Below are 18744 nucleotides of genomic sequence, written 5' to 3' on the forward strand. Positions count from 1 at the left end.
TTTCCGAAGGTGACGCATTGACGGTCGGTACCGACAATTGTGATAAGTACAATTAAAAGTTATACATGGCTGGCTTCGCAAATAGTTTTTACTAGATTTTACTAGTATTGTTTTAATGATTTTGTGCAGTATTAGTGTCGGGGTTTGTTTGAATGAGGGTTAGGAATGCTGATGCGTGTGGGTTGGGATTGTCGGGGAATCGCAAAGTTATTAGTCGGTATTGATTGAGTTCTGTAGGTGCTTCATATTGTAATTGTTAAAGTGTTAAATGTGTTTATTAAATGACCATTATCATGGTAATAGCTCTTAACATTCGATAATTCGTAGTTGTCAATGAAATGACAGCGGTTAGCGCGGCGTACAAAGATTCAACCGTTGCAATCGATATTTAGTTAGGCACTTGCGTGCTCGGAAGTACGCATTCCCTGGTCAAAAAAATCTTATTATCAAAGTGTCAGCGCCTAAAGGAGTGAAGCAGGTGAGAATGAGAAACTTCACTAAAACTCGAAAGTGACAATAATGGAGAATTTTTTAGTTCTGCCACTGATCTAGGAGTTATAAACGGACTTTCGTCATCCTCCGAATCATAAAAGATGTCTTCCGTGAGCTCAAGATTTACTTGACTTAGTAATGTGAAAAACCTAAATCTATTAAATATTCATATTTTTATAAATTAAGGTTACTATGCAAATTTCTAATACTCTGAATATTTAACCAATTGTATTAACTTGAACAGCAATATCCCTAGTTTTAAGTTTGACTTGTGACGCCGTTTACATAGTGAGTTTCTAATAAAATGTATCAAAAGATAATTCTAACAAACAATTAATATCAAATAATTCAAATCACTTACTTTAGTAGCGTAGGTATAAAACTAATTCGGGAAAAATTGGTGCTTCTGATGACGAACTACGTAACTCAATTCCTTCCTCTCTAGGAAAGATTTCAGCATCAAGCAATGTAAAGTTAACTAATCTGGCTCTTTTAAAATCATTTGGATTTAAAATTCTTGGAACTGAATTTACCTTTATGTGGCGTAGCTTAGCAGTACGCGGATGAAAACTATCTGGTGTGAAGTGAGCGGAACATACTCTCAAATTTGGAAGTGATTGAAAATCATCAGATTTGCCTAGCGCTTTAAGCCATGCCGCCCTTATTTGTTTATCTTTCGGAAATGAATGAAATGAGGTGTTTAACCGGCGACAATTGTCAAACATATTAACGCAAAGTCGTACAGCACACACTACACTTCTCGCCATTTACTGTCAAATGTCAAGTGGTCATCGAATGGAGGTTCAAATGTATTAGCAAGCCTAAACTGGTCTGAAAACCAAAACCACACTATAAGCCTTGGCCATATATATTGGAAATCGTGGTGAAAATGATTGGTTAGCTTATAAAACCGCATGCGTTGACCGCTGGCCTAAAGAATAGATGTAAAAAAAATATTTCTATAGTAGAATAGCCGATCAAAACCATAATATAAATTAGGTATCCGAATTTATTTATGAAGAAAAGTGTCATAATAAACATTTTGCAAAAAATCGCGAAACATAGTGGCTCTCACATAGGTTGGTTAGTATTTTAAAGAATTAAATATTTAAATAGGCTTAATTATAGATGGGGGAATTGAATAAGAGTAAGTTATTTATCGTTTTCAGCAACCCTTTAATACCAAATTTTCAGGTGTCCTTCTTTTGTGGGTCAAAACGAATTTGTGGCAACATAATGACGGCGCAATGTCGTTGCAGATGCCTCGAGATTTAAAAAAAAAACACTGTTTAACACTCGCCTGCTATATTCGTTGACTTCAGACAAGGCTGTTCAACATAATTTACTCGACAAGTTTTTATTCTACTTTCTTCCAGACACTTCTTGTTGAGATCATCTTCCTTTAAAATGTATTAAAGTTTTGAGATTTCCAAGTCGAATTAAATATAACATTGACCTTTTAAAATTAAATTGATAAACAATATCAAATTCACATAAGCGTCTAACAAATCCTAAGATATTTCACAAATCCTCGCATGCCATAGCTGGTCTGTGAATACTTCGAACAAATCTTTCTGCGTTGAGTTTGCAAGTTGTCTTCTCAATGTTTTAAGGGGGTATCCATAGAACGTGTTTAATTTATCGGCTTAGTGGTTGCAGTTGTTGTCTCTAGTGCCAGTTTACCCCGCCTCCTGAATTAATGGTATTAAAAGTAGCTTGATGACTTTAGCCTTCAAGGTGTTAGCCTTGCTGATTATTATTATTATTTTATAGTTATTATAATTAGTTATTGAACTGACAAGGAGACTACCCGAAGTGTTTTCCATATGTTTTAATGAAACTGAGCTATAAAGATAAACATTCACATAACTTGAAACTTCGCAAAAGAAAAAGTGACAATGACTTCGAATGTTTGTGCAAAATTCGTTAAAATCCAGCAATATAAGGTAAATTTTATTAAATTGGTAAGTAAATTCGGGTCAGTGTCAACTCGTCGCTGGGCATGTGGTCGCCGGTCATGTGGTCGCCGGACTAACGGTCGTCTAGGATAAGTGGTCGCCGGTCTATTGGTCGCCGGACTACTCGTACCCTAAGAAAATTCGTAAGTCGGACTAGTCGTCGCGTATTATAATAAAATATTACTTTTACACTCACTAAAAGACACACTGATATCAAAGTATAGCTTAAAATTAACAAAATTATTAAAAAGACACTGTCTTATAAATGAAGCTTAAATTCAACGCACTAATCTGCCATATTAACCAAATAAATTTTTAACTAATTAACATAAGATAAATAATTTATAGATTCTGGTCCTTTCGTACTAAGAAACTTTTCAAAAACTATAGATAGAAACCAACCTGGCTTAAACCGGTTTGAACTCAAATCATGTAATTTTTTAATAGTCGAACAGACTAACTAATAAAGCTTCTTCACCTTACAATTTAATTAATTCAACATCGAGGTAACAAACATACTCTTCGATTAGAACTCCAAAAATATATTATACTGTTATCCCTAAAGTAACTTAATCTTACTTCACCAAGAGTGGATCACCCCAGTATAAATAATTTAGCCATAAAACTAGAAAACATTTTTAAAACCAAATAAATTAAGCTTTATAGGGTCTTATCGTCCCATAGACCCATTCTAGCATTTTTACTAAAAATCTAAATTCAAAATATTTAAAAAAGACAGACTTACCCTATTTATCCCTGCGGCCCTTTAGTTCAACCAGGGGGCAGAATTTACTTTAAATAACAGTTCTTAAAGAAATGTTTTTGATAAACAGTTAAGGTAAATAGTTGCCGAGTTCCTCTATTAAACTTAAATTAAAACTAATTCAACTAAAACTTAATCAAAAAATAACAAGCTCTTATCTCTACTAATTAAATCATTATGAACAATTTTTTAAAATTGAAAGCTTCTCTTTATAACCCTTCTTAGCGACGTTTTCTTATATAGATTTATCAATTTTTTGCTAGCGACGACTTTTGAATGAAAAACTATTTATAAGCGACGACTTGTCCATCTTATGAACTTTCTTAGGGTACCAGATGTCCGGCGACAACTTGTCCCAGACGACCACTAGGCCGGCGACGACAAGGCCGGCGACCACTCGACCGGCGACCACTTGCCCAGCGACCAGTTGGCATGATCCCAGTAAATTCGAATAAATATTTATGAACTAAATTTGTGAATTAATTTCTTCAACTTAAAATAACAAAGTTAAACAATTTTTTCATTGGCTCAATTTTAATTTTTACAAATTGAATTTCAATTAACCAAATTAATCTTCATTATAGAGTGCTTTCGTCTTATATGATTTTGAAAACTTGCAACGTCACAGCTGTAGTGTTAATAGTGGTCGCCATGACAGTTACCGTTTTTTATCAATAGGCAAATTACATTGGTGACGTCGTGAGTTTCGAATTGAAAGCACTCCATAAAAAAGCAATGAACATTATTCAAATAACAACCATTTACCATTTATCCCATTTCACTTGAAACCCACTTACATACTTATTTAAATTTTTAAACTTAAGAAATTTTTGTATTTGCCTTTTTATTCGACTTTACATTAATTTATCAGCGTTTAAACACTATGATATGAATTTAACCATATTTATTGAAATTGGTCCAAAGTCATTGGCAGTTGTCCAAATTTTACAGTCATTTACTGTTTTTTTATTTTTTGTTCCATTATTAGAAATATAAAATTATTTGCGGTTTACATTGGGATTTTATTAATTTACTTAGTAAATAAGGTCAGTTGACTGAAAACAGATTATTTAAACAAAAGTAAGTAAGTCAAGTCGTATAAAACCTATACAACTCTTCATCTTATAAATTTAATTTTGCCTGAAACCCATGACTTGTACGAGTTTAATTTAAATCTTAAAATGATATCGATAAATGTTTAAAACCTTTTGTGTGTAATTTTTATTTCATAATTATTTCCACTTTAAATAAGAATCTATTAAATTTAAAAAAATTAAAATATATAGCGATACTCACAGAATCAAATGATTTATCCCATTCCTAGAAAATAAAATACAATAATTAGACTCATACACGTCTCGATTAAAAGTTCTTCTCGAAATGGGCTTGGTTCCATTTGGGCTCGATAGGTTAAAAATGCATCGTATCCAGAGGCAAACAAGCCCTGGGAGTGATACCTTCAATCATACCGCGTTACTCGATCAATACATTTCTGCTGTTAAAATATAAACAAGAAGCTCCGGTCACACACGCCTTCGAGTGTAAACGAATTATAAATTATTAAAATTAGCCCAAATTAGCCCAAATTTCGAACATCCAACCGGTTTCACCCTAGTTGGGGCTCTTCAATACCGTGCAAGCAGTATACCGTAGGACAAACACACCGAAAAGAGAAGCTAAGCCTTACTACTAACAACTTAAAAACTCGTTGCTTAAAGCAGACCTGGGCAAAACTCCGAGTGATATTTCGCGAGTGTTGCCGTCCTCCAATTTTTTTACTCCACTCTTTGAAAATTCACTCCACTCCTAAGAGTGAATTTTCCGCTTTATCGTCACTCCCCGAATTAGAGCTAGCGTAAGAGAGTGAGAATGAAAGGAATAAAATATTTTCACTCTCACTCTAGAAAGAAATAAAATATTTTCACTCTTACTCTAGAGTGAAAGAAGTAAAATATTTTCACTCTCACTCTAGAAAGAGATAAAATATTTTTACTCTCACTCTAGAGTGAGAGAAAAAAAATAACTATTATCGTAAAGCACTCTCTTCCTATAGTGAATTTCTTTGAGGTCACTCTTTCCACTCCAAAATTCAGTGGGAAATTTGAATTTTAAATTTTATTTCAAATTATTTTTAAACATTTATTAGTTTTCTAATGCTCCCAAAGGCTCAGCTGACCCACTGCCGTTTATATTTAACAATATTTATATGCGGGTGTTTTTTAATAACCCCCGTCGACTAGCAAGCAAACGTAGAAATTAGCATATGCAACTAAGCTTAGTTCAAATAGGCGTGAAATAGGCTTAAGAAATCTTTATCTGCCAAAAACGTTCCATTAAATAAGCTTGTACACCCTCTTCGTGTTTTATTAAAAGATAAATAAGCGGTCTAACAGTAGTCGCCTCGACAAATTGTCATTAACATAGACCAGAAAACTGAATTCAAAATGGCATCATAGAAATCGGATAACAAACTAGAACGCTTAATCGAATGGCTGACAAGGCACCGATTAGATTCTTGGCTAAAACGACAGTTACGCCATCTGCGCTGCCTCTAGAGGCGCGCTCGCGCGTAACTTGGTTAAAAGTTTTCCCCCACCCCATTGAAATTAAGGTAAATGTGGCGATAATTAAACGTTAATTAACCTACCAAATGATAAGAAATATTCCACTGAAAATTTTTCCCGTTTATATGAACTTAAACGTAATATAAAATCGTCTTGAAAAATCGTTTATCGCTTTATAACATTCAAAAATAATGTTTTTCCCGCACCATGTAGATAACCGAGCATCTGCTCGTCTAGGTAAAGTTTGTGTTGTCAAGGTGCGTATTAGAAAGCAAAATGAGATTTTAGAAAGTAGGTTGTAATTCGGAACGAGATTAATATTTTCGCGAATTTGGTCATCAGTGACTTATAAATATGACTTGAAATAAGTTTCAAAGTTTATTTAAAAAAATATCATATTATTACATTATTAATGTTAATAATTTTAATTAATATTATTTTTGAATGTTATAAAGCAATAAACGGTTTTTCAAGACGATTTTATATGACATTTAAGTTCATATAAACGGGAAAATTTGTATGTTGAATATTTCTTATATCATTTGGTAGGTTGATTCGCTCGCGTTCTACATGTCGAACAGTCTCATCGGTGTCGTGTTTTCTTTTCAAAGCACTGATATGAACTTAAAATGAAGTAACCCATTATTCCGACTTTCCCATCATTTTGTCTCACACAACCTTCACAATAGCTTCATTTTCAAGAGATTTATTGCATAAATAACAAGAGTTAGCTGGGTGGTAAAATTAAAAAGCGGTTACACGAAGAGCGGAGGGCGCGTTTTAAGTCAACGAAGGCGCAAAATTGTAAGACGCGTTTCAGGTACAACGTTAAAACCGCGAATACGACACAACGATTGCTCGTATGTAAAATGTTCATGAACATTTTTTGTGGGAAATAGCCTGACCCTAATGTTCATACTTGGTTTTATAGCCGTACATACAATACTAACGAAGATATTCGCGATAAACCGATTTCCCCCATACCCATTGCTCGTAAAACAACTATTTCTAACAGTAACCTGTGAAAAGATATGTTTTTGTTTGAGTAATTACTCCTAAAATATTTAATTACGGAATTTTGAACCATTCTTCAGTTTTTATTAAAAAAAAACTAGCTTTCTATGATTTGAAAGAAACGCGTTTTCTAGTGCGTTCTTAGCGATTGGAAATTATGGTAAAAAGAAAACTATTTCTAACACTAACCTGTGAAAAGATATGTTTTCTTTTGAGTATGTAATCTTACACGATTTGATTACGCAGTTTTAAGCCATTCTTCAACTTTAAAGATTTAAAAAACTGCGTTAGCGTCGAGCTAAAGTCGACCATTTAATTTTAGGTGAAATAGATTGTTAGTTCACCAGTTTGGCAACGATGGCGTAACTTTCGTTGCCAGCCAAACGAAAAGCATGGGCCAAAGGCAGGGTTTTTTAAAAGTTCTAATCGGACCCCACGACTAAATTTCAAAAATCGTTCTAGTTTGTTATCCGATTTCTATGAATAGCAGCGTCACATTTGCAAGGTTTCCGTTTAAATGAATTCAACTAATTAACTGAGCTTTAGAAATAATTAGAACATTGTAAAACTTCTTAAAAATAATTAAACTGAGTCTTAGTAATCTTGAGAACACTGGCAAACTTCATACAATAATTATTTAAAATATGATATTCAAATCTCCCGCCGTCATTTAGAGTGAAAAAAATGGCTTTGAAGAATTTCACTCTTTCGCCGCCAGTACACTCGGTGAGTGGGAAAAGGGCAAAATCTATGGGGCGCCAAACCGGAAAAAACTAAACAAGATAGTTCTAGATATATTTCAGTTTTCTATGAATATTTCAAACATTCTAGACACATTTCAAGCGTTCTACACCCATTTAAGTTTTCTAGACACATTTCAGTTTTCTAGACCCATTTCAGTTTTCTAGGCCCATTTCAGTTATCTAGACCCATTTCAGTTTTCTAGACCCATTTCAGTTTTCTAGACCCATTTCAGTTTTCTAGACCCATTTCAGTTTTCTAGGCCCATTTCAGTTTTCTAGACACATTTTATGAAGCTCTCTCTAGGTATTTTACGCGACGTTATTCAATATTAAAGTACCCTTAATCAAGCCGCGGGTTGCTTCAAAGATTTCAGCTTATTCGCAGACTTATCTATGACCTTATGGATTACGTCACACTTATTAAAGGTTAAAGACTTCAGATAATAAATACCACCGCAACAGTACAAGTACCATTCGATCCTCCAAAATTTAAGCCCGTGTCTGCCATCTTTAGTCTTTATCTGAGATGAATTTATCAGTCACCGCGACGACGCGTTCTTTTGGTAAGCACGATCGTTCAGTTGAATACGCAGTTGAAAACGTTGAATGCAGTTTTCCCTCTCTCTCACTGGCGAAGGCGAAAATTTTCGAAGTCCCTAACCCTAAAATACATAGAAAACGTCGCGTAAAATACCTAGAGAGCTTCGTAAAATATCCAGAGAGAACGTCGCGTAAAATACCTAAAATGTGTCTAGAAAACTGAAATGGGTCTAGAAAACTGAAATGGGCCTAGAAAACTGAAATGGGTCTAGATAACTGAAATGGGTCTAGAAAACTGAAATAAATCTAGACCTATCTTGTTTAGTTTTTTCCGGTTTGGCGCCCCATAAAAATCTCCACTCTTGGGAGTGGAGTGCGTTCGGTAAAAGTGAAATCGGGGAATAGTAAAAATCACAATTTTTTCCAATCTCATTCTCTAGTGAGAGTGAAGCTATTTAATTTTATTCACTCTCATTCTAGAGTGAGAGTGATTTTTTTTATATTTTTCACTCTCATTCTAGAGTGAGAGTGAATTTTTTTAATATTTTTCACTCTCATTCTAGAGTGAGAGTGGATAGTTGAAATTCACTCGTAATTTTGCCCAGGTCTGGTTGCTTAGCAACGGCAAGCCCTAAAGGGGTACGTGCAAAAATTGCCTTTAACCAATAAAAGTACAAGTTAGAGGTTACGTTTTACTCTCAATTAGACGAGCTTCTTACTGCAGCTAACCAATAATTTCACAATTCCCAGCTTACGAACATTTAATTTGAATTTAATAACGCCAATGAGGACTAATTATATATTCTAATTATTTTAGTTCACGTGTGGGCAGTAGTGGTCTTAGGGTTCTGTAATGAAAGATCCTATTATAAAGGTTTATCTTGAAAACTACACCATTTCTGGTATCATTCGGAGTTTATTCTCAAATAAAAACTGGATTCAAAGGAAGAAATTTGATAGTTGTTAAATTGAGTTATTCATATAAGGAAATTCCTATTTCACTAATTACGAAATAATTTAATTTACTGATGAATTAAATGGGTAATTTGCTAATTTGCTAGTTTGCTTATAAACGGAATTACTAATTTACCGATTAATGAAGTTGTTTATTTGCTTAAATAAGGAAATTATCAATTATAAAAAAATTAAAATTGCTACTTTACTTAAAATGTTGTTGGAATGATTAAAAATTTGTTCTTACCGGCTTAATGATATCGCATACCTATAAAAAGTGAATTTCAGTTGTTACTTTATTAATTAATTAGAAATCGGAGCAAAAAAAAAACATTTTTTCCTCTGAACGATTAATTTGGCCACTCACGGTTTCTACCCCAAAACGACTTTAAAGAACCCTCAACACAATGAAATGTATTTCAAATAAGTTACGACATGCATTTATTTTTATCTTACTTTATTTAAAAATTAAATGCGAATTGATAAGGTCCATATGTGTCAATATTATATTGATAATTGAAACGTTTCGGGCATGCGTTTTTCGGCATTTCGCATTTGCTCACAAACTAGAGTTTCTACTAAGAAAGAACCTTAACAGAAACCTTAAATTTTTCCCTTTTCTCGTGTCTCTGATCTTTTTACCCAGAAAATATATCATCAAATGCGTTTTTCGCGTGCCGCTCAAAACCTGAATTTAACGAATTTCGGAGTTTACTACTAGAATAGGAGTTTCAATAAATGCCACTCTATTTTTCTCCTCCCCGCCCCCTACACGCGAGTCACCGAATGAAATAGTTACGGGTTTATGATAGTTCAATTAGTAAGGCTAACTTTGATAGCGCGCTTTTTTTTTGCGATCCGCGTGCGAAATTGAACGAGCCCTTTTATATTGAAATATTAAGCAGCGCGCGCTTGAAAATAAAATTATTTTACAAGTATGTACTGACTCTCTTTATTACTACTTCTTCCGAAAATCGCTGAACCGATTAGTTTTAAACGTATATTACGAATGTGTTTAGAACGCGCGCGCGTGTTTGTTTAGATTATTGATTTTGGCGCCCCTATTACCAAACCAAGATTCTTATTCATTCTACGAAGCCGAGATACGGGTTTTTTTTAATTAAAAAGTGTTTAAAAAAAGTACATCAAAGGTCTAAATCGCAGTTTCTCAGTTTGTCATTTTTGGTGAAAAACTACTTAAACTGCAGAATTCTTAAATTGTAAATATTTCTGCAACTATTTATTTCCGGAAGTCCCCGTTGATATTTTTCGTTTCAGCAAACTGAAATCAATGTAAATCCTTAATTTCATTTGATTTGGAAGTGATATCCCCTCTTCGATAAACATACCCTCAGTCTCAGCTAAGGAGTGTGGAGCTACAACTTTTGTAAATAACTTGTGAATTTATTAATTAACTAACTTAAACAATTACAATGCCTAAGCTATAGACCTCTATTTTAATATCTACCTATCCAATCTATTGTCACTATTACTAGTAGTCCCTATCTATATCTAAACCAGTAAAATTGGGGTATTTTTATAATTTTACTATTCATAATGAATACAAAGAATTTTACATCCCCGACCCCGACCCTGACTTGTTTTTGACCCCGTACGAACACTATGTAGGATAAATTGACGTTAATAAGTTTAAAAAAGCGAAAAAAGGAACTTGGAATTTCTCCCAGGCTGTTGGTCTAAATATCGTTGTAACGTATTTTCAACCGTCAGACGTAAAATATCTGCCATCTAAAATTAAGGCTTTTGTTCGATTCTTGGCCACAAACGTATATAAAAAAATTAAGTTTAATTTAGTAAATAAGTAATTAAAATCTTACAGAATAAATTTACTTTTATAAACTTCTTAACGTAAATTAATTATAAAATATACTGACGTTAATAAGTTTATATAAACGTAAAGGGATACGGACTTTCCCAAAAGTTGTTTCTCTAAATATCGTTATTTATATTTAAATATCCCAGGGAATGCTTCCCTCGGAGAGGTAATTACCGGTCCACGAGCGTTTTTAGATTTTATTAAAAGTGAAAATCACCGCATTCGCAGTTTCTTGGAATAAGGGAAAAGGTTTTTCCAAAATCCCTTCTTTTCGACATCGGGCGTAGTATAACGTTTCCCCAGCGTCTTTGACTTTCGAGACGGACAAATTACTGAATTGTCCGGGACAATTCAGTTAAGGTTTTTTTTGTGTGCGTTGTAAGCCGGGAATTGTTAACGGGAGGGTGTTTTTGGTTTTTTCTATTACAATTTTCATTAAATATGGATTGAATCTTTTCTGGATTTCTAAGTATTCGAATTAAATTTTTGTTTGATTGGGTTATTATTATATATTTTATATTGCATATTGCTGTTATTACAATGTTTATTACTGTGGGTATTTAGATTGACTTTTTCTTGATTCCTAAGTATTTTAATTAACTTGTTATTTACTGTTAGTTGGATTATAATTATATATTTTTCTATTGTTTATTTTTCTTGTTTTGTGATAATGTCCTATACGATTTTTAATTTGCATTGATTTTTATCGGCTTCATTGGGTTGTCGTCATGAGCCCACGCAGTTTTTATTAGTGCTTTCACTAATAGTTTTGGTTTTCGCTTTCACTTTTGTTTTTCCAAATAAATTTGATTGTTTAAGACCTGTAATAAAATGGGTTGGTTTTTCTCTATAAAATAGTTTCTTGCGCGTATATTTTACGTTTCGTGTGCATAATTTTAAATTTTGTAGTTTCTATTTCTCAAATAGTTGCTTTGTTAATTTAATAACGTTTTGGGTCTAAAGTTGTTTTTTTGTTCTATTGGTAATTTGTTTAATGCAATAACATTTGTAATATTTATAATTAAAATATAAAATCTACCGGTTGGGATAGCACCGGGAGAACGCTTTTGATGGCGAAATATCATTGAGGAGGAGAGGTATATTTTGGCAAGCTTGCCAACTTGTATTTCTTTGTGTACATGTTTTTTCGAAACTGCAAATGAAAAGATCTAAAAACAACCATAAACAACACGTTCAATAAGTGTGACGGAGTTGGACTGTATATTTTAGTAGAGTACTGTCATTTATAATTCTAGCTTTGGCTTTCCCCTTGCGTAATTACACGAGAGCACACACACCTACAGCTCGCTTCCCTCCACGTGTCAAGAGCTCCTGAGCCTCGTTATGTGCATAAAAAGTTGCCATTTTAGAGATATTACTAAACTCATTGTAATAAGAAATTATCTACCATAATTTATATTTACATACAGCAACTTCCGACGATTTTAACTTATGTCAAGAAGATTTTTTCCAAGAAACTACATTTTATATATATTTCTTACTAACTACACTGGTTCATTAGATGATCACTTCGAAAATAATTAGAAAAAAAGGTTTAAAATTGGATCAAATGTACCCTGGATTCAGAGAACATTCAGTTCTACACAGTGTGTTCTAATTTAATAAATGACCAATTATACGTTTCCAATTTTCGTTGTAGTGGAGAAGTGACCAAAAAGGACCACAAGCCCATTCTCCGAAGAAACGCATTTTCTGCTTATATTCTGTTTACACTTGAAATCCATGAAAATATTAAAATGAAGGCATACTCACTTTGGGATCTAATTGCTTGATATGCTATACAAGAAAAATTTTAGATTATGACACCTTGTTTTACTTTTTTAGATAATTACACCATGTCTAAGAAAGTAAAACAAGGTTTCATACAAAATACAGCTAATAATTCATTTTGTACCCGTGCCTATATTAAAGTAATTCTTTTTGATTAACATAAAATGAGCCTAAGCCACCATTTCTCGCAAAAGCGATGCTCACACATTAATTGATCGGTCAAAGGCCTTAACATAGTTAAATTTATATTAAAGTTTTACCATTATCTTATGCTCTCCTAATTCGAACCACTTACGGCATCTGATAATACCACTTTAAAAAAGTGACAGGTTTCCGTATTAAACAATTTTAGCGTGCAAAATGGGCCATTTTTTATCGTTAATGTGTTTTTCACATAATACAGAAAACGAGAACTCACACTTATCTTCTTGCAATATTGGTTCCACAAATCCATAATTTCTTGACCTTTCTGTATAAAAAACGGTGATATTAAAAAATTATTTTTAATGTTCTTTAACAACCTTTCGATTTACAATTTAAGTTTTAAGCTAACTTATAAATGATAACATTAGAGTGTACCTAATTATTAAGGTTTGCAAAAATAAATATTATTTTCTCGAATTTCGTTAAAACTCCCCTCCGTCGAAAAGTAAAAGGTTCTGTTGTTTTCCCACCTACTGTCCCAAGCAGACAATTTAATGAAAAGTCAGATACCACGAGATATGCGGGAAGCGAATATTAACCGCTAACTTTTGGAATCGATATACAGGGTGTTATAACAATATATGTTATAACAAATAATAACTCTTATAAATAATTATCATGAAGTCCCCATTAATTTTTAAATATTTTCAATTTAGTATCCATGGTCAATATTCCTTTTAGTAGGCCTACCATTTTTAATTTTAAATATTTTTATACGAAAGCAAATTAGTTAAGGACAATACAATGACTGGTTTTCCCGGAAGCGCTGGTTCCCGCGTAAACCTACTCAATTTTTATTGTAGACGCTTTTACTGCCGTCTTGGGTTTTTTCCATACGCTAGCCCTACGTGATGCAATGTCACATGAGCACCTCCCCATGTTGTTTCCGGGTGTGGGTGAGGTGCTAAAAGGGCAGCTAAAAGATAGCAGCACTGAAATGCCTTATTGACCAACTCTTCGCCACGATCTCAAAAAAATATTCGCGCGCTCAGCGGCCACACAGGGTTAATTATCGTTGCCGCCTGCCCGCGGACCCTTAATGGGTCGCAGTGTGCAATAACTGGTGATTTTACCGGGGAGTTGGGGTCCGGCTCTTATATCCGTAATGGCGGTGGCGCACTGGTAGATGTTAGCTCTGATCAAATGGTCCTATCTCCACCTCCGACTTCGGTCAGGTTTGGGCTGGAAACTGAGTTTCGGCTCAGGCTAACGGAGAGGGTCCAGGCAAACTGGCCGCTTCTTAGGATTGGGTAGCCTGCTGTGGGGCGGCGGTTCTCCGTATGGGTCGCAGTGGTCCTGTTTCATGGCCTTTTGGGGCACACCGGGATCTCCGGTGCCAGCTGTGCCGTGTTATGTGGACCACTGTGTGCCCGTCGTTCCCCTTTGGGAGCTCTTTCTGACGGGTTTGGCTCTCTACCTACATAGGTAGGGTGTCGGCTGGAGTTGCTATAGCATCCACTCTCTATCCCACAGCTGTCCGCGAAGTGGAAGCTGGTCGCCCCATTGCTGCGCCTTTTGTCGGGATGAGTGGCTTGCGTCGAGGGTGAAACCATCAGTGGTAGGGTACTACTACCCATGCTGGATTTGTCACCTGTCCAGGCTGGTGGACGCTGGCGTAGAGCATTCGGATGAGACCACCGGTGAAGTAGGCTGTTTGATCGCTTGGAGCACCGGTATATAAATTTCTGACCACATGCCGCCTGCCCGCGACCCTGGAGCTCTGTTGTTCCGGCCGGGATGCTGTCCGCTAGTCGTCCCGGAGACTTTCCTCAATGTGGACCCACGGGGATGCGGAAAGTTCGGTGCTGGAAAATTGGCTGCTGGAAAATTGGCTGCCGGGAAATTGGCTGCCGGGAAATTGGCTGCCGGGAAATTGGCTGCCGGAACATTCGGTGCTACGAAAAGTCGGTGCACGGAAAACTTGGTGTCTCAAAAAAAATTCATATTTCACAATTTCTAAAAACTTTATTTATTTATAATTTTTTTGTTTCTAAAATTTCAAAAAGAAACCTAGTGTGCCACAGCACGTAGAAAAACTTCGACACACGACGTGTCTTCAAATCGGTTTACCAATCTTTGAAAACGTTCAGAACTTATCTTGTAGGCGGTATTCTCCGGTTCAACTAAGCCCGTTCGCAATTGTAATATCTTCGTTACCGAAATAGCCTCTTCCCTTGGCAATGCTTTCAGAAATTTCTACAAGGTTGGGTGATGGCAGGCTATTTCGCCCAACGTTTTATGATTAGAAGCCTGGGTGCCAACAACCTTTTTTACATCTCAACGTATGCAAATAGAGCTTCAATTTTGGCCAAATATGGCGCGTGTGTATGTGCACCTACGGTACGTGTAATAATTCCATCCATGGTATGAACTCGACACTTGCATATTTTCTTCATCTCGCATTGCCAAGTGACCTATTAATTTAATTAAAATTAAGTAAGATGCAAATTGTAGTAATTTAACAAAATCTACCTCACCTTTCCACTTATTAGAACTCGTTCTTTTACGTACACAAGGTTTTCGTAAACTAACTTCTTTCCGCCACGTTCGCTACGAAGATACAACGCCATGATAAGAACTGAAAATTCACAGTCAGTGTAATACGTTTTATAGTTTATATTGAATTATTTTTTATAGTTATTGACTTATTTTTATGTCTATTGTATTATTTTTTTATTTGATAAAAACTAACAAGTAAGTTGAGATAATTTTTGTTTAGCACCGAGTTTTCCGCTTTACATGTAACTGCACCTAATATTTCGGCAGCGAGTATTCCTAACACCAAATTTTCCGGCAGCCGATTTTCCGGCAGCCAACTTTCCAGCACCGAACTTTTCTAGACCCGGACCCACGCTGTCTCCATCGACACCAAGACTCTTCCATGAACTCATACGGTATCGCAGAACTGTTTTTAATGGTTTTATGGGGAACCAGGCAATTAATCAATATATTAGTAAAGTATATATAAAGTCTTAATTGTTTAGGTGATGAATATGATGCTGCCTTTGCTGGATTAGTGGCAGATGCACAAAATACCATCAGAAGTTCTAAACTACTCGTAACAAATGCAGCTCAAAAAAGCAATGATTGGTTAATAAATTTGCATCACAAAGAACTAAATGAGGTAAAAGTACTAATAAAACCTATTCTAACGAACACCACGAGGATAAAATCACTTTAAAATTAAATCACTTGATGAATACTAATGAGAAAATTACACAAATTATAAAGTGGTTGAATCATACCCAAGTAATACTTATATTAAAATTACAATTGAATATCTATGAATTTACAATGTCATTTTTTAATTATAGGGATTCAATGATTTTAGTGATCAAGAGAAAATACGAGCAGTCAACTGTCTGCTTAGACGAACTGGAAATTGGCTGCAAGAACAAGGAAGTGATGACAATTGACATAAATGTCCCAGTGGAAGAAACCCAGTGACATTCTGATGAATGTTATTGGGGTGTTGTGCGATCAATTAGTAGGGAAAACGACCTTTGAAGAATATTAACTGCAAAATTAATCACAGAGAAAGAAAAAGTTGCTCCAGAATTACAATCATGGGTCGCTAAACAAGATAGGGAGGCCTGCTTTACCCAAGTGGGGAAGCATACAAATTTTTCAAAAGTTTTTACAAAATTGTTTGTAATAAAATATTGCTACTAAAGCACTGTGTGCAAAATTTTCAATGATAATAGCCAATGGACATTTGAAAAAGTTAAACGAAGACTTTAAAAACAAGAACAGAGTGAAGGCGACAAATTCCAAAGCAAATACAAAGGTTAGACAAAGAAAACAAATACTACAAGAGTCTGTTGGATTTTCAAAATGATTTGTTTAATAAAAATGTATATAACTTTAAATACTTTCTATAGAAGTGTTTCCTAATTTGTTATGACAGGGAATTTTGTAGTTTTTAAGTATCCACAGTTTTTTACGGCTATTACCAAGGGTATCTACTGTTGGATTTTCATTAGAACTATTCGCTCCTCGCTGTCGTGAAAATTTTAATTCCAGAGGATCTTGATTGAAATTTGCGGTGAGTAAAAATTTGGCACCTTTGCCCACCAAAAATTTCACAATGTCAATCATAGCTGTGGCTAAATAAAAGTATTAAATTAATAATCTTTGCTCAAAAAGTATTAAATTAACATACTAGATTGTCTTAAGCCAGATAGGGTTTTCTGTGATAATAACATTTTTTTCTTCATTTTTAACATGAATTTCCAAGGCCTTTCCATAACATCTTTTTCCCAATCATCCAAATAGCCTAAAACGTCTGTTTTCAACCACTAGGAAAAGGTAAATGATATTAAAATATTAAGTTAAACGCCATAACCAATTACTAATTATTGTCCTTGCAGCGTTTATCATCAACAGATGTAAATAGCCTCTTATTTGGTTTCCTCTTGTGGAAGATTCGTTAAAATTAGTTCATTTTGCTCTAAGAATTTAGCTTTACAATGTTAATTTATAAGCTTTTCGGAAATTTCCAACATTTAACCGTTCAGCTTGATATAGATCCAATACTGGTTTCCATGTTAAATTTTGTCCATTTTTGTACAATAGGCGAATGTTGCACCCATCCGGACTGGAAGCTAAGAAATTCCTAGTTGTTTTAAACAAATACGAAAATAATTTGAGTTTTTTATCCAAGCTATATGGATTGATACAGTAATGGCTAATACTATCTGATGTTCCAGTGTTCATTGAGAAATATTTGCGGTTCGTTGCAGCCCCATCTGCAACGACATTGATAATTTTGAATCCGATTGATTCCAGCTTCTCCACAGCTTGCCAAATTATAGAATTGAGGTCTTCCCCTGTTAAGCTATTGGTAGCAAAATGAGCAAACGGGTACTTTATTCTTGATGTTGCACCTCTCAGCACTAACATTAATTAGTGCGTGAGTAGCAATGTTCTTTTCTGCAAAAGTATCCGAAGCCAGCTCATTAATTGGTTGCAGGCATCATTAAGATGCGAGTAACCAATGATAACTCCAGTATTCTTCTTATAAATTAAATCCTCCTTAACTTTATTTTCATCTAAAAGAAGACTAAAGTATTGTTGATGTGGCTGCAATGTTTCTGGCTTTAAGTCTTCTTTTTATTCGTTGAAAACAGCATAGGAGAATCCTAAGGTACAGTCTGTTAGAAAAGTCTTCGACAAAGGGAGTTTTTGCATTTATCTTAAATTTTCTCGAAACGTGTAAACGATAGAAAAATGAAACCTGAAGCAATTTTTAATACATTTTTATTTCCTTTCACGTGGAGTTGTCGTATTTTGCAAAGCGATAATAGTTACGGCGGAAACGCCAGATGTCGTTTTGGCAACTTTTCAAATAATTTAGTTACGCCCCTGAAACCGGTTTTCTACACCTATTTTCTACTTTCATTGCTTCCATTCTCGTCTCTTTACCTATACAATATTAATTGTTGTAGAAACGCTCTGCATTATCGGGGGAATGCCACAATTGATATTTGACGTCTTTTAGTTTTTCCCAAATGGAATCGAAAATTGCAACCGGCTATAGCTCATCAACCGTTGGTGGTAGAGCAATGGCAGTGACACTTTTTAAAAATGAATCGACCACCCTGGTTCCAAAAATTCCGGTTTCAGGGCGTAACTCCATTATTTGAAAAGTTGACAAAAACGACATCTAGCGTTTCCGCCGTAACTATTATAGCTTTGCAAAACATGACAACTCCACGTGAAAGGAAATAAAAAAGAATTAAAAATTGCTTCGGGTTTCATTTTTCTATCGTTTACACGTTTCGAGAAAATTTAAGATAAATGCCAAAACTCCCTTGGTCGAAGACTTTTGTAACAGACTGTACTTTCCTCTTTTGCTGTATGTCTAAAAAGAGTACTGTATGAT

Source organism: Leiobunum rupestre, chromosome 6 (genome assembly GCF_980474605.1).
Source record: "Leiobunum rupestre chromosome 6, qqLeiRupe1.1.hap1, whole genome shotgun sequence".
Classification (NCBI taxonomy): Eukaryota; Metazoa; Arthropoda; class Arachnida; order Opiliones; family Sclerosomatidae; genus Leiobunum; species Leiobunum rupestre.